The 23,664-nt window shown below is 41.0% G+C and overlaps 1 pseudogene; it reads right to left on the bottom strand.

The window, feature by feature from the left end:
• Positions 1 to 22,280: 22,280 nt before the first annotated feature.
• Positions 22,281 to 23,403, bottom strand: LOC119051527 (baculoviral IAP repeat-containing protein 2-like; annotated as a pseudogene).
• Positions 23,404 to 23,664: the final 261 nt, after the last annotated feature.

Here is a 23,664-nt window from a genome sequence, read left to right as displayed (position 1 = left end):
TCTTTTTGGTGGATTCTTCCCTTGAGTATTATGAAGTGACCTTCTGAGTCTCTCTTCATGGCCCTTTTTTTGAAGACTATTTTGTCTGATATGAGTATTGCTACCCTAGCTTTATTTTTCTGACTGTTTGCTTGGAAAATTTGTTTCCAGCCCATCGCTTTTAATCTGTGTAGGTGTTTTGTCCTGAGTTGGGTCTCTTGTACGCAGCAAATGTGTCGGTCATGTTTTTTTCTTCATTCAGCTATTCTATGTCTTTTGATTGGAGCATTTAATCCATTTATGGTTAAGGTTATTATTGATAGGTATTTATCCATTGCCACTTTTGTAGCTTTGTTCCTCTCAGTCTCTTTCTTTTCCTTCCTTTCCTTAAAGCAGTCCTTTTAGTATTTCTTCCAGAGCTGGTTTGGTGGAGGTGTATTCTTTTAGACTTCTTTTGTCCTGGAAGCTCTTTATTTGCCCTTCTATCTTGATTAAGAGCCTTGCTGGTAAAGTAACCTTGATTGCAGGCCTCTGGTTCTCATTACTTGGAATATTTCCTGCAATTCTCTTCTTGCTTGGAGCGTTTCCATTCAGAAGTCAGCAGCTAACCTTACTGGTGGTCCCTTGTATGTTACTTCCTGTTTCTGCCTTGCTGCCTTTAAGATTCTCTCTTTGTCTTGGAATTTTTCCATTTTAATTGTGATATGTCTTCAAGTGGGACTCTTTGGGTGCCTCTTGATTGGGATTCTCCATGTTTCCTGGATTGGAGTGACTTTTTCTCTCATCAAATTAGGGAAGTTTTGTATTATTACTTTTTCAAATAGATTTTCTATCCTTTGCTCTTCTTCTTCTCCTTCTGGTATTCCTATTATTCGGATATTATTATGTTTCATATTGTTTTGCATTTCTCTTAATCACTCTTCATTCTTTCTGAGCCTCTTTTCTTTTTCTTGTTCTTTCTGGGAGTTTTTTTTTCCTACTTTGTCCTTCAACTCGCTGATCTGGTCTTCTGCTTCATTTATCCTGGTTTTGATTCATTCCACTGTGTTCTTCAGTTCAGAGATTGTATTCTTCATTTTCTCTTCACCCTTGCTGATGGTTCTATTTCCTTTTTCATGTTGATATAGTTTGCAGTGAGTTTATTATAGTTCCCCTGTAGTTTCTGGTAGCCCATTGTGAGCTCTTTGAACTTCCTGATAACCAGTGTTTTGAATTCATATCTGATAGTTGACTTGCCTCTATTTCATGTAGCATTCTTTCTTGAGGGTTCCTCCTTTCCTTTCATTTGGGGATTGTTTCTTTGCCTTTTCATTTTTTGTGAGATTCTTCTTGTTAGCTTCAGCTTCTTAAATTGATTTGATCTGGCTTCCTGGGTTTATGGTGTGAACTTCTGTTGTGTAATACTTGTGAGATTCAATGGTGTAGTACCCTTGGTCTCCACAGCTGACTGGTCTTGGGCTGTCCTTTACATTGGCTCTGAGTTTGTCTTTGGGTTTTTTTTTCTTTTGGTTTTGGGTCTTTCTTTTGTGGGTCCTTTCCACCAGCAGGTGAACTTGTGGTCCCTCTGTCCACCACCCATTTTTTAAAAGATTTTATTTATTTATCTTTAGAGGTGAAGGGAAGGAGAGAGGGAGAGAAACATCAATGTATGGTTGCCTTTCATGCATCCCCTGCTGAGATCTGGCCTGCAGGGAACCAGCCTGCAACCCAGACATATGCCCTGACTGGGAATTGAACCACAATTGTCTGGTTCTCAGGCCTGTGCTCAATCCACTGAGCTACACCAGCCAGGGCCTGTCCACCACCCATTTTAATTTGTTGTTCTGGTGAGGGCGAGTTGTGTTGAAGCTATTTCGTTTGTGTGTACAGGGTTTTAAGGATTCTCTTTTCTCTTGTTCAGTTGTTTGTGCTGGGTTGTTTCTCCACTGTTTAGTTGTATTTCCAGATAGGTCTTGGATTGAGGTTTTTGTGGTTTCCACTCCCTCCTACACCTTCTTCTGTTGTTATCTGTTGGTGGTTCCTCTTTGTTGGGTTTCCTCTTCCAGTGGGTATCCTGATGTTCACAGCTTCCACCTGTTCTTTACTGTGATCATTTGGAGGGTAAGGCAAAATGGTTTATGACAGCAGGATAGTATTCTACAATATTGCTGGTAGCAGCGGGTTGAGAAGTGATAGGAGATCCATTGGGTATGTATAGTGATAACCGTAATTCTCAACCCAACTAGCCACTTTTTAGAAAGGATGGAAAGAAGATAAGGCTCTTGTTGGGGAAGGAAGGTTTGTGAGTTGGATCTAGAAAGCAGTGAGGTTGTGGGAGGTCAGATTCTGAGGTAAAGTGAGAACAAAGGATAGTAAATAGGTGTAGTTTGAGAGAGAATAGAGTTAACCACTACATTATTCAGGAAACATTATTCATTGTTCAGGAAACAATGAAGTAGGCTAAGATCTGGGAGGGGTGTTGTGAAGTATTTACAATAGTATGGAACAGCTATTATTTCCAATAATATTAGAGCAACAATCATATGACAGAATCTATGAGATACCAAGAATAGGGAGTATTGGACCATCAATAGTATGCTAATGGAGCACAGGTGAAGTGAAGGACAGTAAATTAGCAATAGACTATGAATGAGGGGACAGGGGAAACTTGTAAATGATGCAATATACACAGCCCAGGTAAAGAAAACTATACAGAAAGAGGAGAAATACAAGGATACTATTAAAATAAAAGATGTAAGAATAATGAAAATAATAATACAAATATTCAGCAACTTGTAGTTTCTCTGCTATGCAAAATGAAATTTGTCTCTCTGTCTCTACTGTTGGGATGCCCCCTTTTTGGGTCCAACTCTGGTCTTTTCACAGTTCCATGTTTTTTTGTCTCACTGTAATGGGGGGAGGCAGTGAAACGGAGGAAAAAGTGATAAGTATGGAAAGAAAGGAAAATGGAATAAAACAAAAAAGAAGAAGAGAGAACAGTATTAAAAGATAAAACAATAACAAAGTTAAAAATAAAAGATTACTTTAAAAAAACACCTGTTGTTTGTTAACAGCTGGCCAAACAGGTTTGTGTCACTGGCTGCAACAGGCTGGGGGGCAATTGGTGTGGCTTTTCTTTTTTCTAGGTGTACTCAGCCAGTCTCAAGAGCACTCTCCCAAGATCCAGACTGGTGCCTCTCCCTGGCTGCCCCATCCCTGGATGCCCCAAGGAGGGAATCCAGGTCCTCTATAGAGCCCTCTTTCCCCGAGAGTCACCAAGTCATCGCTATGGGCCGAGGTGTGGGTGCGTGTGCCTGGTCCCCTAGGCTTCGGCAAGAACCTTTCCCAGTGCCACAGGGAAAGCATGGGTGACTCTCAATTCTCCAAGCTGGTGACCACACACTCCAAGGTGATCAAGGCCCCAGCATTTGCCTCCTCCTGCCCATTCCTCCCTCTGACACTTTAAGCAAACAGGTGTCTCCCAGCGTTTTTCAAAGTGCACCCAGCAGGGTAGGGAGAGAGCTGATGATCCTGCTCTCTCCCAAGGACCTTACTGACAGCCCTCAGCTCCCCAAGAGTCCGCGGCAGTTCTCTTTTGGGCCGATGGCACCCTGCCTGGCGGAGGCAGCAGCCTCAGCCTGCGGCTTCTGAGCTGGTCCCTCGTACCTTATTGACCTGCATCTGTCTCCTCACTGCCTGGTCTTTCAGTGTCTGCTACAATATCTGGACTCCTATTTCCCTATATTCTGGGGCTCTGTTGGCTATTTGCTGTGTTTCTCTGCAGACCGGCAAGGTTTTTCTCCCATGTGTGAGGGGAAGCGGAATCCTCTTTGTCCTACTCTACCGCCATCTTCTCCTCCTCTCTTCTTTAAAGAATTTTAAAACATAGTTTTTCTTAAGCTATTTAAATTAGTATTCTTTACTTCCTTGGTTGCTTAGCGAACTTCAGGCCAGCCCTGTAACTGACTCTAAATTAATGGCAGTCTGTACCAATGCAGTGTAATCTCCAGAACTTATAGCCATACTTGTTTGGCTTTCTTTTTTAAAATACATGTATTATTGACTGGGTCTTGCTGTTTGGATCTGGGTGAGATTCACTCTTTGTAATGACAATACATTCAGAGCCTTTAAGGAATTAAACTTATTTCTAAGAACCTAAGGTCTTCTTTTGAAGTGACCGTTAAAATATTAGCAAGTTCCCTGACCTGCATGGCTCAGCTGTTTGAACCTCATCCTGCAAAGTAAAAGGTTGCCAGTTTGATCCCTAGTCAGGACACATGCCAGGATTGCAGGCCTGGTCTCTGTTTGGGGCATGTGCAGGAGGCAACTGATCAATGTTTGTCTCACACATTGATGATTCTTTCCCTATCTTTCTTCCTTTCCTCTCTCTAAAAGTAAATAATTAACATCTTTTAAAATATTGACAAGTATCGGCCTTAATATCCACCTTGTATGTCTCACTGTGTTTTCATGAGATTAACAGCCATTACAAGTTCTTTGGAAGTAGAGAAGCAGAGTTGCAGTGGTATGAGAAAACACTTCTGTCCCATGTGCATGTCTGCTTTGACCCAAATGACTTGTACAGTACTACAACTGGCTCAGCATTCTTGGGTTTTGTTTGCCAGCTCTATTGGAGACTAAAGCTTATATAAGTAATATAAAACCTCGTGTTTACAACATAAATACACTACATGAACTCTCAGGCATTAAGCTTTGGTAGGATTTTATTTGGAGCAATTTTATTTTAAAATGTAATATCCTTTTTCTTTCTTTGGCAAATAGAATCAGGAGAATTTGGATAGGACTCTACTGCTTATGAAAAATCTCACCCTGTTCATATAAGCAAGCCTGTCACCCTTGATTGGAAAGTAGTAATTCATAAAGCTTAATGTTATTATCATTTCTCTGCCTGGAATGATAGATATTTTGAGGTCTTTTCAATGAAAAGTTCAAATTGAATATGCAACTCAAAAGATTGGTGGGTTCAAATGTTAGTTTCTTGCTGAGTACTGTGCAAATAATTCTAAAGTAGCTAGTTGTGTGTTAGGAATAACAGTTCTATTGAATGTTTAATGGAGTTCAATGAAGTCACACTTTTGGTGTCTTTGTGCTGTCTTTCCCCCTACAATAATAATAATTTTCTTATATATGTTAGTGTTTTCCTTCATTCTATTTATTTGCTTGTTCTCCCAGTTCAACTTTTCTGCAAAGTTTTTCAGTAAGGAGATGAGATTTGGTTTTATTTATAGCAGAGCAATACAGTAATAAGAAACTCATTACCTGACACTGTTCATAGACTCATAGAATATTGATTTGCATTTCATTATATAATTTTGTAGAATAAAAATTCTTAAACCACCCATCTGGTCTAAAATAGAGCCACCAAGTATTATGCAGCCATGGTGATGTGGTGATATGCCTTCCAACGCCGTAGATCTTCAATGAAGTCTTTGATGGAACTGGGTTTTGCTGAAAGGAAAAGAACTATCCAGATGTGGAAAGGCTCCTCTTGACCAGTGGAAAACCAGCAAGTTCATTTAAAATGTATCTTTCAATTATAAAAACTGGCAGGCTTCAATGGACATTTGGCAGTGAACTTTTCAAAACATTTGCACTGGCAGCTTATAAAGGACCTTCGTTTTTGCTGCTTTCATGAATAAAAAGGAAACATTTTGTACTTCCTCCTGTTTCATTTCTCTTTTTTCCATAAAAACTAATGGTGATTTTTCAAAGTCCTTATATCAGCATTATCTGGCATTCTTCTGTGGATTTGACCAAATAACTGACCAAATCCCTCAGAATGAAAACTGAAAATTTGTTGTGATTTCCACCCCTCATCCTAAATGGCAAATTGTCTCTTTTCCCAGTTTCTTTATTTTTCTCCCTATGGGAAAAATACTGCTGCTAAAAAAATAAAAACAGTGAAATTCCAGTCTTGACTAAATTTGGGATTTATTGCTCATGTGAAAAAAAATGTTTGTTTCTCTTTGGGATATTGGCAAAGTGAAAATTGTCAACTTAGCTATTCTCACATTGGCACTTGTACTAACTGCAGAAATTAGATTTTTTAAAAAGATTTAAACATAATTTTAGGGGGGAAATGCTACTACATATATTGTAGCTTACATTTATCTCTATACCAAAAGTTCTATAGGGAAATCTTTATAAGCAAACCTGGAGCATCCCTTTCTTTCCTGGCAAGAATATAGCTGTGTGAAAATGGAGTCATCTTCCTCACTGAGAATAGTATTCTTTGAATCAAGACATTCTCTATTCTTGAGTAGAAAACCAGGGAAACTGGAAGGTAACAGAGCTTCAGGCTGCCAACTGGTTGGCCACTTAACTGCATCCTTCAGTTTCTGTCAGGACATCCACAAAGCCCTCACATCAGCAAACTTTGTGCAGCCTGTGTCTTAAAATGTTTGTCTATGGTATAAAATAACTCCGGATAATTTTATCCACATCATTTAATACACTTGTGGTTGAGATTTTACTCTATAATTTATGTGTACATATATGTGTTTTATTCTTCAGTGTTTATCCTTAACAGAATAAAATAGTTGCTCTAAAATTCAATGTATAAACATAGGTGTAACAATGGGTGAAAAGAGAACTAACAACCTACTCAGATTTTAAACCCCAAATTGAACTCCCTTCCTACACATGCCTATTTGATAATTTTGTTTGTAATACCAAGTTAGAAAGGAAATTTAGCTGCCTTCAGTAGGTTTGGTAAAGCTTTTGCCTCCACCAGTAAGACACGGAAGGATTGACTTGCATTCTGCACTAAATGTGCCTGTAAGTCCATCATCCTATTATAAAGAGATAATGGATAGCTAGTAGAAGTATCAGAGAGAAATATTGGCTATTGCTTGTGAAGAGACCAAGGGATTGTGATTTACCTGTGGTACACTGAAAAATCTCCAAGTCCCAATTCTCAGAACCTATGAATATGTTACCTTCCATAGCAAAAGGAACTTTGAAGATATTGTTGTTAATGATATTGAGATGTGAGTATTATCCTAGATTATTTGGGTGGTCTAAAATAATTGTAAAGGTCCTTATGATAGGCATGCAGGAAGGTAAGACAGGAGAAGGTGATGTGACTACAGAAGCACATACTGGAGTGATTGGACCCTAAGCCAAGGAAATTTCTGAAAACTGAAAGGAGCAAGGAAATTTTCTTCTCTAGAGCCTTCAGAAGGAACCATCCCTTCTGACACTCTGATTTTAGCCCCTCAAATCTCCATTTGAGCTCTTGACCTCCAGAATTGTAAAAGAATGCATTTATGTTTTTTAGCCATTAAGTTTGTGATAATTTGTTACAGCAGCCATGGAAAATTAATACACCTTCCCATTTTTCCTCTCTCTCTGTTCAGAACCTCTGGCTTTGCTTGACATTGTCAACCCTAATATTAGTCCTTTGACCAAGTATTGGCCAACTCTGCCTCTACTTAATTTTCCATGCCTAAATTCTTGCACAGCCAGGGAACTTATCTATTTGCCTTTCTTTCTTTCTTTTTTAAAAATATTTTATTTCTTTTTAGAGAAAGGGGAGGGAGAGAGGAAGAAAGAGAAAGAAACATCAATGTGAGGTTGCCTCTCACATGCCCCATACTAGGGACCTGGCCTGCAACCCAGGAATGTGCCCTGACTGGGGATTGCACTGATGACCCTTTGCTTCACAGTCTGGAGCTCAATCCACTAGCCACACCAGCCAGGGTGCTCAGTTTGCCTTTCCATGGGCACCAGTGGTTACAGGACCACAGTAACATTTCTTAAAATGTATTCCATGACATACAGATATTTGAATATATGAACAAAGTATATGGTGAGGAAATGTTGCTTGCCTCTTAGAGACTCCAATATTAGCATGTTAACAATTACAAGAAATTCTACAATTTTGTTTAAAGCGATATTATATTTTCCAAATTCATTTGGCCACTGAACTTTTTTTTACTCCATAAAATAGATATGAATATGTGTCAGCAATGGTGTTTTGGGAACTGGGTTGGGAAAAAGCTGATCCCAGGGTCTTTGGGATGCCAATATCCTTCTGTGTCCTGAAGCAGATAGAAAATGTCTATTTGGCTTCTGGGTGTGAAAGGAAAGCCAATTTCCATAAACCAGGGTCTGGGCTCTGCAGATTTCTCCTGGAATAGATGAGGAATGCAATAAAAGCAATTAATTGCACAGACTCTATATGTCTACAGCAGTTTCTCACTTGGCTTCCTGGGAATTGTGTTTAAAACTCACATGGGCATATTCACTTATATTTTATAATCTGCAGTTGCAGTGGTCCTTAAATCCACAGAGCTAGTGGACTTGCCAGGCAATGATTTGCCTGCTCATGGACCAAGTAAACATTTTCCTGACCATAGACTATGAGAATTCTTTTAAGATTTGTGACTAAAATCTGAAGAAGATACATTTATGAGAATTTCTTCATTGGCCCAACCTTCCTGGTTCCCAAATCCAGGATGGGTACTCACTTATGAGAGTCAGTTCTGACTTTTACAACTCACTTATGTAAAGTCAGTTGCCCTGCGCTAGACCAATCAGCAGTGACTAGCGCACAGGTCAGCTATACAGTAGTAAAATTAGCTTACATTTATGTAATATTTACTCTGTGTTTGGCATTGCTCAAAATACTTTATACATGTTAACTCCTTTAAGTCTCACAACTTTATGCAAAACTCTGAGACAGGAGAAGTTAAAAATAACCCACCTGAAGTTATGCAGTCAGTAAGTGGCTGAGTTTGAATCTAGGCAAACTGGGCCCTGGAGTTCTCAAAATCCACTATATTATGCATAACTGGGAATAGGGAAATTTTTGAATCTGATAGAACTGGATTGAATCAAGCATTTTTGCTGTGACCTAGGTCAAGTCTTATAATTTCTCTCAACTTCTGCTTCCTTATTAGAAAATCATGATTTGGACAGTTGATGTCAGAATCATATTATATGTTTGTCAGTCTCTCTCACCTTACTGCCCCTCTCACCAACCTGTTTTGGGAGAATTGTAACTATCAGAGGGTGTATGATTCCTTTAAAGACAGATATTTTATTCTGCCTCTTGATAAACCATGCTGAGTTGAGTTATTGTTTTTTCTTGGATTATTTTTCTCTTTAAATTTTTATAAGTAAACAATACATGTTCATTAAGAAATCAAAGGCATTTTTGTATACCAACAATTAATCAGCAAAAGCAGAAACCAAAAAAAAAATAATTCCATTCAATATAGCAAAAACAAAAATAAAATATCTGGGAATAAACCTAACTAATGAGGTAAAAGACCTGTATGCAGAAAACTACACTACACTGAAGAAAGAAATCAAGGAAGACACACAAAAAAAATGGAAACATATACCATGTTCATAGCTTGGAAGAATTAACATCGTCAAAATGTCCATACTACCCAAAGCAATTTATAGATTCAGTGCAATACCTATTAAAGTACCAATGGCATATTTCACAGACATAGAACAAACACTTTGAAAATTTATATGGATCCAGAAATGACCCTGAATAGCAGCTGCAATTTTAAAAAAGAAGAACAAAGTAGGAGGGATCACAATACCTGATATCAAAGTGTATTACAAGGCCACTGTAATCAAAACAGCCTGGTACTGGCATAAAAACAGGCACACAGACCAATGGAACAGAACAGAGAGCCCAGAAATCAACCCAAATCTCTACAGTCAATTAATATTCAACAAAGGGGGCAGTAACATAAAATGTAGTGAAGATAGCCTCTTCAACAAATGGTGTTGGGAGAACTGGACAGCTATGTGCAAAAAAAATGAAACTTGAGCACCAACTTACACCATACACCAAAATAAATTCAAGGTGGATAAAAGACTTAAATATAAGCCATGAAACCATTAAAGTCCTAGAGGAGAACATTAGCAGAAAAATCTGAGATATTTCATGCTGCAACATTTTTACCAATATGTCCCCTAGAGCAAAGAATATAAAGGGAAGAATAAACAAATGGGATCTCATCAAAATAAAAAGCTTCTGAGTGGCTAAAGAAAACAGTATTAAATTAAAAGACAACCAACTGTATGGGAAAACATATTTGCCAATGATACCTCAGACAAAGGTTTAATCTCCAAAATACACAAAGAACTCACACGACTGCACTCTAAGAAGACAACTAACCCAATTAAAAAATGAGCAAAGGACTTGAACAAACACTTCTCCAAGGAGGACATACAGAGCATTCAGAGACACATGAAAAGATGTTCAATATCACTAGCTATCAGAGAGATGCAAATTAAAACCACGATGAGATACCACTTCACACCAGTCAGGATGGCTATCATAAACAAAGCAACAATCAACAAATGTTGGAGAGGTTGTGGGGAAAAGGGGTCCTTAGTTCACTGTTGGTGGGAGTGCAGACTGGTACAACCATTATGGAAAACAGTATGGAATTTTCTCAGAAAAATAAAAATGGACCTGCCTATTGACCCAGCAATTCCACTGCTGGGATTATATCCTAAGAATCCTAAAACATCAATATCAAAGAACCTATGCACCCCAATGTTCATAGCAGCACAATTTACAATAGCCAAGAGTTGGAAGCAACCTAGGTGCCCATCAGTAAATGAATGGATCAAAAAATTGTGGTACATATACACAATGGAATTCTATGCTGCAGAGAGAAAGAAGGAGCTACTACCCTTTGGAACAACATGGATGGAACTGGAAAGCATTATGCTGAGTGAAATAAGCCAGGGGTTGAAAGACAAATACCATATGATCTCACCTTTAACAGGAAGCTAAACAACAAAACAACCAAGCAAGCAGAAAAAAAAGAAACAATAATAAAAAACAAAGACACTGAAATAGAGAACAAGGGGATAGTGACCAGAGGGGAGAAGGAAGGGAAGTTAAGGGGAAAATGGGGGAGGGATTTGGAGGAACAAATAGGAAGGACACAGGAACGAGAACTAAGGGGGGTGGGAATGGGAGGGAGGTGGGGAGCAAGGGGCAGGGGAGGCTGGGATGGGCAAAATAGACAAAAAACTGTACTTGAAAAATAACTAAATACAATTTAAAAAAAGAAAAAAAATCATGGTACATATACACAATGGAATTCTATGCTGCAGAGAGAAAGAAGGAGCTCTTCTCCTTTGCAACGGCATGGATGGAACTGGAAAGCATTATGTGAGTGAAATAGGCCAGGTGATGAAAGACAAATACCATATGATCTCACCTTTAACAGGAAGCTAAACAACAAAACAAATAAGCAAGCAGAAAAAAAAACCCAACAAAGACACCGAAATAGAGAACAAGGGCAGTGACCAGAGGGGAGAGGGAAGGGAAGTTAAGGGGAAAAAGGGGTAGGGATTTGGAGAAACAAACAGGAAGGACACAGGGATGAGAACTAAGGGGGGTGGAAATGGGAGGGAGGTGGGGAGCAAGGGGCGGGGGAGGCTGGGATGGGAGAAATAGACAAAAAACTGTACTTGAAAAATAACTAAATAAATTTTTTTTAAAAACGGGATAAAATTTTGAAATTTACAAACTACAGACAAATAAATAGTATAGTAAAAAAAATTGTGGTATATATACACAATGGAATTCTATGCAGCAGAAAGAAAGAAGGAGCTCTTCCCCTTTGCAACAGCATGGATGGAACTGGAAAGCATTATGCTGAGTGAAATAAGCCAGGTGTAGAAAGACAAATACCATATGATCTCACCTTTAACAGGAAGCTAAACAACAAAAGAAACAAGCAAGCAAAGTAAAAACAAAGACACTGAAAAAGAGAACAGGGGGACAGTGACTAGAGGGGAAAGGGGAGGAAATTTCAGGGGAAAAGGGGGAGGAATTTAGAGGAACAAGCATAAAGGACACAGGGACAATAACTAAGGGGGGGTGGGAATGGGAGGGAGGTGGGGAGCACGGGGCAGGTTGGGCTGGGATGGGAGAAATAGACAGAAAACTGTACTTGAAATATAATTAAATAAAATTTTTTAAAAGAAATGAAAGTTCAGCAAAAGGAAAAAAATGAAAAATCACTTATTATCATTCTAGGTGATAATTGCTTTAAACTTTTGGTATTAAGAATCTTTCTAAAAAGAGAACGTAAAAAAAAAGAATCTTTCCAGTGCTTTTTCACTTTATAGTCTCTAAACAATTCTTTCATACTGCATATTTATTACTCTAAATGGTGATATTCTAAAATGCAGTTTAGTAAAAACGACTTTTTTTCATTTCATGCATCTTGGACAATTCTCACATACTTAGTAATCCACAACTGTATTTTTACTAAACAACTCTATAATAGAATCTTAACCAATTCTATATTGTTGAATATTTAGTTTGTTTCTGCTTTTTTTCCTATTGTTAAGTAATGTTGAAATGTCCTTGAAATACATTTTGAATCATGATTAATGGTCATTCTCGATGTCAACATTTTTTATCCCTAGAAAGCTATTGCACTGCATTGAAAAGAGAAGGACTTTATTCAGTCAGTTTACTTTTACTTTGGTAATGCTCAGAAATATAGTCAGGTCATAGTTAAAGACATACCTACTGACAAGGATGAATAAAGTCTAAAGTAATTACTTCCTTTCCGTTGGGCTCATGTCAGCAGCCTAGCAACTAGGATCTGTGAGTTTGGGTCTCATCTGGCAGGTGACTAGAATGGAGGCTCAAGTAGTCTAGCTTTCATTAGTTGGGTATGAATCATGAACAAGAGGGCTCCCCAGTATTCTAGAACCAGCAGGACAGTTGGAAGAGGTGCCAAGCTCAGCTTTTCAGAGTACTCCCATAGCCCTTACCAGCACTTTTTTCTTTGTTTTGGAAATAAATGATGTTATCACAGGTTATGGGGTCTTAGCTCTTCTGCTGAGAGATGGTCATGTAAAGATTATTCTAATTATTTTTCTCTAGAGGTTTAAATTCTGAGAATATTTGTTCTTAAAAATCTGTGTATTCAAATCACCTCATAATAATCTTGCACAATGGTTGCATTGAGATCCTGATGACCATTGCTTTGAATTTAATATCTGATAGTTGACTTGCCTCTATTTCATTTAGCATTCTTTCTGAGGCTTCCTCCTTTCCTTTCATTTGTGGATTGTTTCTTTGTCTTCCCATTGTTTGTGAGACTCTTCTTGTTTGCCTCTGCTTCTTAAATTGTTCTGTTATGACTCCCTGAGTTTATGGTGTAAACTGCTATGGTAGAAGCACTGTGAAATTTAGTGTTGCAGTCTCTGATTTCCTGAGCTCAGTGGTCTTGAGCTGCTGTTCATGTTATCTCTCTGGGTGTGGTTGGTTTTAGATTGTTATTGTTTATTTCTTTGGTGTGTCCTTCTCTCCAGCTGGTTAACTGGAGGTCACTCCATTCACCACATCTTGTATTTTGTTGTGCAGGGGTGGACAAGTTGTGTTGAAGCTGGTTATTCTGTCTGTATGAGATATTGAGGTTTCACTCTTGTTAGTGTTCAGTTGTTTATTCTGAGTAATTTCTCAACCATTTAGTTGTATTTCCAGATCAGTCCTGGGTTGAGGTTAGTGTAGTCTACTCTCTCCTTCTCCTTCTTTCATTGTTTCCTGTAGGTAGTTCCTTTGTTTATGGGTTTCCTCCTCCAGCAGGTATCCTGATGTTCACAGCTTCCACCTATTCTTTTTTGTGATCAGTTTCAGGGGGAAGGCACAATCACTTAAGTCACTGGGAGTGTATTGCATGGTATTTAAAGTACCAACCCCCCTAAAAGATAGGGGATCCTTTGGATATGTATAGTGTTAACTGTAATATCTCACCCATCTAGACACTTTTTAAAAAGTGTGGAATAAAGATGAGTCTCTTGTTAGGGGAAGAAGAATTTTGAGTTGGATCTAGAAAGCCGTATGCTTGTGGGAGGTCAGATTATGAGGTAAAGTGAGAGTAACTTATATAAAACAGGTGTAGTATGTGAGAGGATAAAGTTAACCACAACAGTAATAAAATTTTGAAAATAGTGAAGTGAGCTAAGATCTGGAAGGGTTGCTATATAGTATTTACAATTGTATGGAATGACAATTATTTAAAATAGTAATGGAGCAGCAATTATTTGTCAGAATCTATGTGATCTGAGTAAAAAGAATAGGAAATAGAGGACCTAAAGTAGTGTGCTATTGGAATACCAGTGAAGTGAAAGTTGGAAAATTAAAAATACACTATAAATAACAGAACAAGAGAAACTAGTCAAGCAGTGCAATTTAACAAACTAAGTGAAGAAGACTAAACAGAAAAAAGAGAGATACAAAACGCTAATAAAATAAAAGGTGTAAAATAATGAAAAAGTAATCATAATACAAATATACAATAACTTACTGTAGCAGGAAACCTGCTTAGACAAGCCCAGACAAGTCAGAAGGACACGGTCCATTTGCTGAGCCACTGAGATAAGGAAAGGTGAGCAACTAAATAACTAAGAAGTAAGAACAAAAGAACATTGTATGACCCTATCAGCAGCCCTGCTTTCTTGCTTCTGTAAACCTGCTTCTGCCATGTAGGCTTAGTAAAATGCTTTCACATGCTATACTATATAAACAAGTCCCTGCTGGAGCTCAGGGCCCAGAACTTGGAGGCTTCCTCCTCTGGGTCCATGTACATAAATAAAGTTCCACTCTGTACACCCGAAAGCAGTTGAGTTGTTTTCTGTAATATTTTGGTTCCCTGACCTGGTCTATATGACCACTGGTGGGAATTAGCTCAGGATCTGCCTTCATGGCTCCAGCAGTGTGCAGGTCAGAAGCCTAAGACAGGAAAGGCTGGCAGTAGGTGAAATGTGGCACAATCCAGTGTTTTAGTCACCCAGTCAAGAGGAACACACTGCCTCCCATTTTCAAAGGAGAACCAGAGGAAGAGCCGCTTATCGATCTGCTTCCCCTATATGCTCTGGAAACTCTCAGCCAGACCCAGGTAAGCAAAGACCCTTGTCTGCAACCTAGATTCCAGCTCCTGCCGGTCTCTGGAGGCAGAGACCCTGTTTAAAGGGGTCAGCCTCTCTAAAATATGCCCCAGTATAACAGAGCAGTCACCCAGTGAGGCGACAGGCAGTAAACCCCTGCCTCCCACCACTGGAGGGACAGAATGCAGCTGAGGCCCTCATGGCCCCCTGCACCTGGTCCTGCTAAACGGGTCGCCAAGGAGATGAGCAGCACTACCCCAGGCAAGCCCTCATGATTGAGCCAGGAGCAAGCTGTGAAGACCTTCTCGGCCCACACTGGTGTCCCCGGCAGTGGGTCTTTTGGGAAACCAGATACCTCTCAGGAGAAGTGAGCCACCAGATTGCCTAAAAAAGGAAATAGACTGGCACACTGGAGCATGGAATGAGACCAGTGTGCCTACTGCAAAGAGAAGGGGTACTAGAAAAGAGAGTGCCCCAAAAGGAAAAGGAAAAAGGCTACTGGCAGGCAACAAAGACTAGGGTTACAGGCGCCTACATTCCTCAGCTTAGCTGGCTTAGACCCAGACCAGACTGCCACAGGGCTTCAGAAACTCTCCTACTCCCCTCAGAGAGGCCCTGGCCAGAGACATAAAATCATTCACCAAGAAGGAAACTGACCCAGTGTTACTGCGGTGTGTAGATGATCTCCTTTCAGCTGCACCAACCTCAGATCGATGCTGGGAGGGCCCTTACCAGCTGTTCAAACTGCTAACCAAGACAGGGCACTGGGTGTTCTTAAAGAAGGGGCATAAATGGAAACAGAGTAGGCACGACAAACTGAAGGACAGGAAACTGCTGAGGAGAACTGGAAGTTGCCAGACAGGAAAATATATGTCCCCCAGGGGCAAGCCAGCAATCTAGTGAGGCAATGCTACAGCCTCACTCATATGGGCAAGACGTTCCTAGAAAACCTGTTAAAAAGGTACTTTATTTACCTAACCTGGCTGCACTCTGCGCCTCTTCAGTGATGCTGTGTGTTATGTGTGCCCAGAACAATGCGGCAGGGCACCCAGGGATAAAGCCAGAAATACAGCACTCAGGGAGGCAGCCGTTTGAGGACTTGCAAGTGGACTTTACTGAAGTCAGACCCAGCCAAGGGTATAAGTACCTCTTAGTCTTCATCTGCACCTTTTCTGGGTGGGTAGAAGCCTTCCCCACCAGGACTGAGAAAAGCCAAGAAGTCACCCAGGCACCGATGAGGCAAATCATCCCAAGGTACAAATTGCCCCTAACTATTGGGAGTGACAACGGTCCAGCTTTTGTCTCAAACTTAATACAGGAGGTAACAAGGCTCCTCCATATCACATGGAAATTGCACACTGTATACTGACCTCAGAGCTCAGGAAAAGTAGAGCGCATGAACCGGACTCTCAAGGAAACTCTAGCTAAGTTCCACCAGGAGACTGGACTACCTTGGACTGATTTGCTGCCAGTGGCACTACTTAGGGTTAGGAATGCCCCTAACCCTTCAGGCTATACCCCATATGAGTTAGTCTTTGGGAGACCTCCTCCCATCCTCAGAATAGATAAAGGGGGACCCCAGACAGCAGGAACTCCCATGGTGATGTTGCCTTCTGGGGAAGTGAATCCCACTATGGCTTCTCCCACCCTGCAAGTGGGAGAAGTCTCCACCATGGATTTGAAGCCTCTATGAGTGGGCTCTGCTCACCTGTTGCACCAGGGGCCTTGGGGGCCTCCAGGGCCTCCTTAGCTCTGGAGACTGGAGCCAGAGCCTCGGGGCTACCAAAGCAGGTGGGCAGAACCAGAGTCAGGGTGCTGCCATTTTGGGTAAAATGGATGAGCCACATGAGTGCCCCACTATGGAGGACAGAGCATTCATGAGCGTCACCATCTTGGAACTGGCTAAGGCTTCTTTTCAGATTATGAGCTGTATGCTGGTGCTGTGTGGACACTGCAGCAGTCAGGTTCTCTGTGTAACTGGTTCTGATGAGAATAGCTCTAGTTTTGAAGGTCATGAACTGAGGTCCAAGGCTGACCATCTGATTTATATTGTGTTTGCAAGATCTAAACTTCAGAAAGGTAAAAAATGTCCCTGCAAATCTAGGGACTTTTAGTGGAAGGTACCTATAGTGCTAGGGACTTTTAACTGCCAGATACTGAGTTTAAGTATAGTCTTTCCCATGTGGAAAAGGAACCGAGAGTAAAAAGAATGATAGAGAAATCTAGATGAGTAGAAATATGTATAAAGGAAGTGAAAGTTTTAAACCTGGAGTAGAGGAAACCTCAACTACTTGTTTTCTGGTTTTGTGAGAAAAGACCAAATTTCTCATATGTGGTTCTGTTTGTCATCAGAAACTTGTATTATAAGACCTAGGAAATGTCACCTGTAGCCGGATGGGGAGAATGCCTTTGCCACCCGGGACCCAGGAAGGGTCAACTGGGGCTGACGACTGCTTCAGCTTCAGGCAAAGCAGCATGTCTCTGCCATGAGACATGGCAGAGGAGACTAGGCCTGAAGGAGCATATCTCTGTGAGGCACCAGTAGATGCACTGGTGCAAGACAATTCCTCTACCTGTGTATTGTTTTGGAAGTCTGTATTTCAGATTTTGCTCTGTATCTGTTCTGAAAAGGAAATTGTGGATTCCAGAAAATATTGAAACTTCATACTCTGTAGGAAAGTAAACAAGGAAAAATAATTTCCATCACGCTTTGTATTTTTCCCCCTACCTGATCCCTCCACAATTTGGAATTCTGAAGGAATGAGTGATGACATAAAGTTTCTTTGCATGAAATCAATAAGACCAGTCATTAATAGTGGTTTTGTTAACCAGGACTTTGACTGGAATGTCACGCCCGAAGAAGGCATGTATGGGTTCTGGTCATTACCAGAAAGCTCAAAGGAACTGGGATTGACCTGTGAGGCTAGCAAAAGCCCACAAGAAAAGCCTGGTACTTTGGTTGGTTGTGCAGTTCCAGCCAGTCTTTCCAGGGAAGGAACGAAGGTTGCTTTCCTGATAAATGGCTAACAGTAGAAACAATGGGGGCTCAAGGATTTGAGTGAAATGACTGGTACAGGTGAAGCCAGATGGCAGATGTGTGGCTCTGCTTCTGTGCCCCAAGGGTCAGACTGAGAAGTCAATCTAAGGGTTCCCTGTGTGAGTTCCAGCAAAGCAGACTGAAGGATCATAAGTGATCCAGGCTGCTCTTGGTGTGTTTATGCAAATGAACAATCAAAATCAAAAGTGGGACCCAAAGTAATCCTTGTAATAACAGTAAGGGTGATCTTAAGGAGAAAAATTATAGTTCAAGGAAAATCACTATGCTCAATATTGGACATCAGAATGGTGCAGCTAACTGTCTTGAAAGTTTATTTTCATTTAAGAGTTGAAACCAGGTTTGTGATGTCACCGAAGATGTACAATTTACAGGTGCAAAGGACCTGTCAAATTGCCACTGCTAAATGTCATTGCAGGAAGGACCTTGCAATGGAATATCTTCCCAAAAGACAGTCTCACAGGCGCAGAGACTGGTTTGGGGATTATTGTGTGAATTAACCTACGTGTTCTTCTGTTTTCATAGGGCATATGCCTATGACCTGCCTATGCCTATGGACAATTAGTTACAATATAGGCCTCACTTAAGAAGCCCATCTTCATCATCGCCCCCCTGAGACTCAATAGTTTGATTGAACTAAGTACTTAGGTTGATAAAGGGTCGGGGCAGTCTGTGGGCTTCACTTTAAAACTGATTTTCTCTTTTCTGTCTTGATAGTTTGGACAGAAAGGGCTCAGAAATCTGAAGGGAGGGAAATCCTAATGTATTCCCCTCAGCCCAAGTGAAGTATAGTGGATCACAAGAGTCTTGGATAGGTGTAGCATGCCTTGTACACTTTGCTCCAGATAAGCCATCCTTTACTGAAGTCCATGCCTTTGTCATTTAATAATTATGATTTAATTGTGCTTCCAATTTCTTGCCTAATCTGTCACCTCCAGAATATGACCTGATCAGAAGGCCATTGGTCCAGTAATACCAGCCTTTGGACACCAAGCCTGTGACTTCCTGGTGACAGCCAACTGACCAGTACCCTGTAAGGTCCTTCCCCTTGCAGGAAGGACTCCCTCTGTGCTGCACCCCCCTCCTCTTTCAGGGTACCCCTGACCCAAGGGTAGGTAGGATAACGTCCATGTCCAGCCAGAAGTAGTTACAAGAAGATGAGACCTTCATCCATTGTCCTTTATATGATTCCAGAAGGACAAAGGAATCTCAAAATCCCTCCCTAATAGTAAATTACAAGAGGAGAAAAATGATGAGGAAAGAAACCTCATTAATACTCTGAATCCAGAGAAAGGGGGGACCTGTACATTTCTAGAAGCAAAATGTTGCTACTATGTAAATCAGTTAGAGATCATAGCAAAGAAAGTTAAAAAAGACAGAGAGAATATAAACCGCCACACCAAAGAAACAGAAAGTTAGAATTAGAGAAATTAGGGACTAAATACACAGGCCTGGCTCCAGTAGATACTACCCTTCCTTGGGTCGCCAATCAAACTCATTTTAGGTTTAAGCTTCTACCCCTGTATACTACAGACTATAGTCCAGAATCTAGAAGCTACAGTAACTCACAGAACAACCACCACGATCCTGTCCCTCCAGTGGCATCATTATCAGAAGATACCCCAAAATATATAGGCCTTCCTTGTAGTGATGCTAGACCAGTTAACAGTTCTGTCAAGCATCAAAAGGGGGGAGATGTAGCAGGAAACCTGCTTAGACAAGCCCAGACAACTCAGAAGGACACAGTCCGTTTGCTGAGCCACTATGATAAGAAAGGGTGAGCAACTAAGTAACTAAGAAGAACAAAAGAACATTGTATGACCCTATCAGCAGCCCTGCTTTCTTGCTTCTGTAAACTTGCTTCTGCCACCTAGGCTTAGTAAAATGCTTTCACATGCCATACTATATAAACAAGTCCCTGCCCGAGCTCGGGGCCCAGAATTTGGAGGCTGCCTCCTCTGGGTCCATATGCATAAATAAAGTTCCACTCCATACACCTGAAAGCAGCTGAGTTGTAACATTTCTGTAACATTACAAGTTCTCTGGAGTAGCAAAGTGAAATTTGTGTCACTCTTAGCTTTTGGGATTACCTCTCTTTGGGGAGCAAGGAAGGAAGAGAGAGAAAGAAAGAAAGACAGCAAGGAAGGAAGGTGGGAGGGATGGAGGGAGGGAGGAAGGGAAGGAAGGAAGGAAGGAAAGAGGGATGGAGGGAGGGAGGAAGGGAAGGAAGAAAGGAAAGAAGGATGGAAGGAAGGAAGGAAGGAAGGAAGGAAGGAAGGAAGGAAGGAAAGAAGGAAAGAAGGAAGGAAGAATTAAAAAAGAAGAAGCTTCCTGCTGGCTTTAACCAAGCCAAGTCAATTCTGCTGGTTTTCATGGCTGCAGTAGACTGAGGGGCCATTGTTTTTGCTTTTCTCTCTTCCTGTGGTTTTGCAGGGATGAGGGCCAAGTCTGGACCTCACTCTTTGCAGTTGCCCCATATCCAGTCCAGTTCCTTAGTTCACTGCCAGGCCCCCAGTGCCCTTCTGTGCCTGGTGTACACCTTCAGTCCATCAGTTTTACTGTCCTTGAGGTGCACCAGTTTGGGGAAACTCACACACCACCTTCTTGCTCTTTGCTGTTCTAGATGTCAGAGAGTCTCAGAATCTCTTCAGAGTAGTTCAGCTCCCACACTGAGTTAAGTCTTTCTGGGAGATTGCTGATTCTCTGAGCCCTGCTGCTCTTCTCTGCAGAGGCATCTCTGCCTTCCTCTTAGAGATCCAGTCAGCCCTGCCTGGTAGGGGTGCTGCTGTGGGTGCAATGGTGGATGTGGTATATGCCTCTTCTGCTGCTCCACCTGGGGTGGTAGGGTTGGGCACAAAGTGCCTCTGGGCCACAGGGTCAGATGTGCTATGTCCAGGGCTGCTGGCATGAACACCGGGCCTCTGCTGCTGCAGCAGGAGTGCAGATGTGGATCTGTGGTCCCAGGCACACTCAGGCCTCTGCTGTTGTGGTGGCAGTCCTAGCAGTGGGGGCCAGCTTGGTCGGTGGCCCACACTGGTGTCACAGGTGTAGTTGGGTGCCCTTCGCCACTGTGGCTTGGAGTAGGGGTGCAGTTGTGATCCTGGAAGCAGAGGTGGGCCCATGGCTGAGGCTGGGAAGGCTGCAAGGGTGCATCCAGGGGCGGCGGAGCAGTTGCTCTGGAAAAATTTCCTAAACAGCCACTGAGTTCCTCTTTTTCTCTTTGAAAAATTACTCCTATTCAAGCCTGCCACTCCAAACAAGCGCCTGGACTCACAGCCCAATTCTCCAACCAGATCAGTGACTGTCCAGGTCAGGGGCCATCACTGCTCAATTGTTCCCAGCTGGCATCCACAGTCTCAGCAGGTGCACACCACCCCTGTGTATTTGCCATTTCATCCTTATTCTTGCCCTTACACTTCAAGCACCCAGGTTCCTCCTGGTGCTGCTCAAACCTTATTTGGCAGCAGGGGGAGCCACTGACCTGGCTCTCTCCTAAGAATCCTGCAGCAGACCTGGCAGGCACCAGGCCTGGGACTGCAGCTGCCCTGGTCCCCACAACTTTATTGTCTTTTAGTACTCTCCTTACCATCTGATTTTTCAATGTCCTCTATAGTTTTGGCCTCCAGTCTTCACATATGCTGGGATACTTCACATATGCAGAGTGAACATTAACTGTTCACTCTGTTCCTCAGAAGATTGGCTAGATGTTCCACTAGTGCACTGGGGGAAGTGGACCCCACTCACACATATCTCACCCCCATCTTCTCTCTCCTATTCAAGATTTTTCATACAAGTTATATCAAGTGCAAGATTTTCAAAATCTTTTATTTTTTCTTTTTAAAGAACTTTATTGAGATGTTTCTCACAAACTAGGAAACAGCTTATTTACCAGTAAAAGAAGTAATTCTTATTTTATAACATAAGTGAAAAACACCAAAGAGAATTTGGCACCATAACTTTGATAAACTTCAGCATTCCTGGTTTCCAGTTCTTTTAAACCACACTCTAAGGTAGTACTCAATACTCAAACCTTTCAGAAATACCAAATTCAGTCACCCTGAAATGATACATAAGTGCACCGAGACTACTTATGCCTTTAATTTCTCCTATGTTGACACATGTACAGCCCACCAAACACAAATTGTCCATTTGATATAACAGAAATTAAGATTAAATATGATATATGATACTGTATTTTTTTAAAACAACATTGCTAGTAACAAAGCAGTGGGAACACAAAAATATTACTAATTAAGGAATTAATATTCCTTTTTTACTTCAGATGGCTTAAAATGCTGGACAATATTTTAAAGATTTTTATGTACAGGCTAACATAAAGCCTATCTTTCTTTTATGAGAGAAATGTATGAATAGTACCCTTAAATACACCCCTGCAAATAGGGCATTTTCTCAGAGAAGGGACACATTCTTGGCACACTACCAGATGACCACAAGGAATGAATACTATAGAAACTTCTTTGTCCATACACACTTTACAAGTTCGTTCTTGCAACCTCCTCAATTGTTCTTCCAGTGACAGACCTGAAACATCTTCTGTTGGAACATACTTCATATTTTTTCCACAAATAAGTTCTTATATAATGTATAGTCAATTTCTTTTAGACAGCTTTTAAAGGTGTTGGCTGCAGCATTTCCTTTAACTAAAACAGTATCAATCAGTTCTCTTGCTTGTAAAGGTATCTGTGTTTTTTTGTTTAATTATATCATGTTCTTGTTTATTAATAATATTGGCCTTTAAAAGATTATCCAGGATAGGAAGCACACAGGTCAATTGCTGGAAGAGAGCCATTCTATTCTTCTGAATTAATGACAAATCATCTGATGCCATTTCTTCAGTTTGTCTTTCCTTTTCCTCTTGTCCTTTTTCATCTTCAGCATTAAGAAGTGCTGACACAATATCATTAATTGTTTTGTAATTCTCTCCAGTTGTTAGGAGTTTACTCTGAACTGTCTGACCAGGCTTCTACTGAAGCCCATTTCCAAGGCAGCTTTAACCACAGGTGTATTCATCATGACTGCATCTTTTGAAGAACTTTCTCCAGGCCCAAAATGAACAATTGGTGGCTCAGCATTTTCATCTCCAGGAGGGTCTGAAGTTGACAACAGCTGTTCAAGAAGATGAGGATATCTAGCTTGAATCTCATCAACAAGCTCCTGCCCTTTCGTGTGTATCAAGAACTCACACCTTGGAAATCACTTGGCATGTTCTACCCATGGGTCATCTCCAGGTTCCCAACACCTTAAGCCACCATCACAGCAAAACACTTGACATCATCATTGTGACCTCGGTGCAGGTACACACACACAGAAACAGTGTGGCTGCCTGGTGGCCTCCACACACACACACACGCACACCCACAGGAGAAGCGGGCAGATGCAAGATACAGCACCACCAGCTCAGGTCCAGCCTCAAAATCTTTTATAATTAGAACTTCTAATATTATGTTCACCATCTAACTTCTACAGTTTTGAAGAAGAGATTTTTAAATCTTTTGAGAATTTTAAATGATGATGTCCAGATTAGAGGGTGGCTTGATATTCTTTTTCACATTCTGATATTCAATACCCATTACTAGCATGAGGACATGATGAGTATGTGAACCTTTCAGGGACTTCCAGTGTTAAAACCAGGGAAGTCCCAGGCAAACTTGAATAAGCTGGTCTCCCTGAGAAGATTCCCAACCTAGAGAAATATCAGATATATAAAACAGTGA

Source organism: Artibeus jamaicensis, unplaced genomic scaffold (assembly GCF_021234435.1).
Source record: "Artibeus jamaicensis isolate MK-2021 breed Jamaican fruit bat unplaced genomic scaffold, CSHL_Jam_final contig_410, whole genome shotgun sequence".
Lineage (NCBI taxonomy): Eukaryota > Metazoa > Chordata > Mammalia > Chiroptera > Phyllostomidae > Artibeus > Artibeus jamaicensis.
The sequence above is the reverse complement of the archived record's forward strand: the minus strand, read 5'-3'. Positions and strand labels throughout refer to the sequence as shown.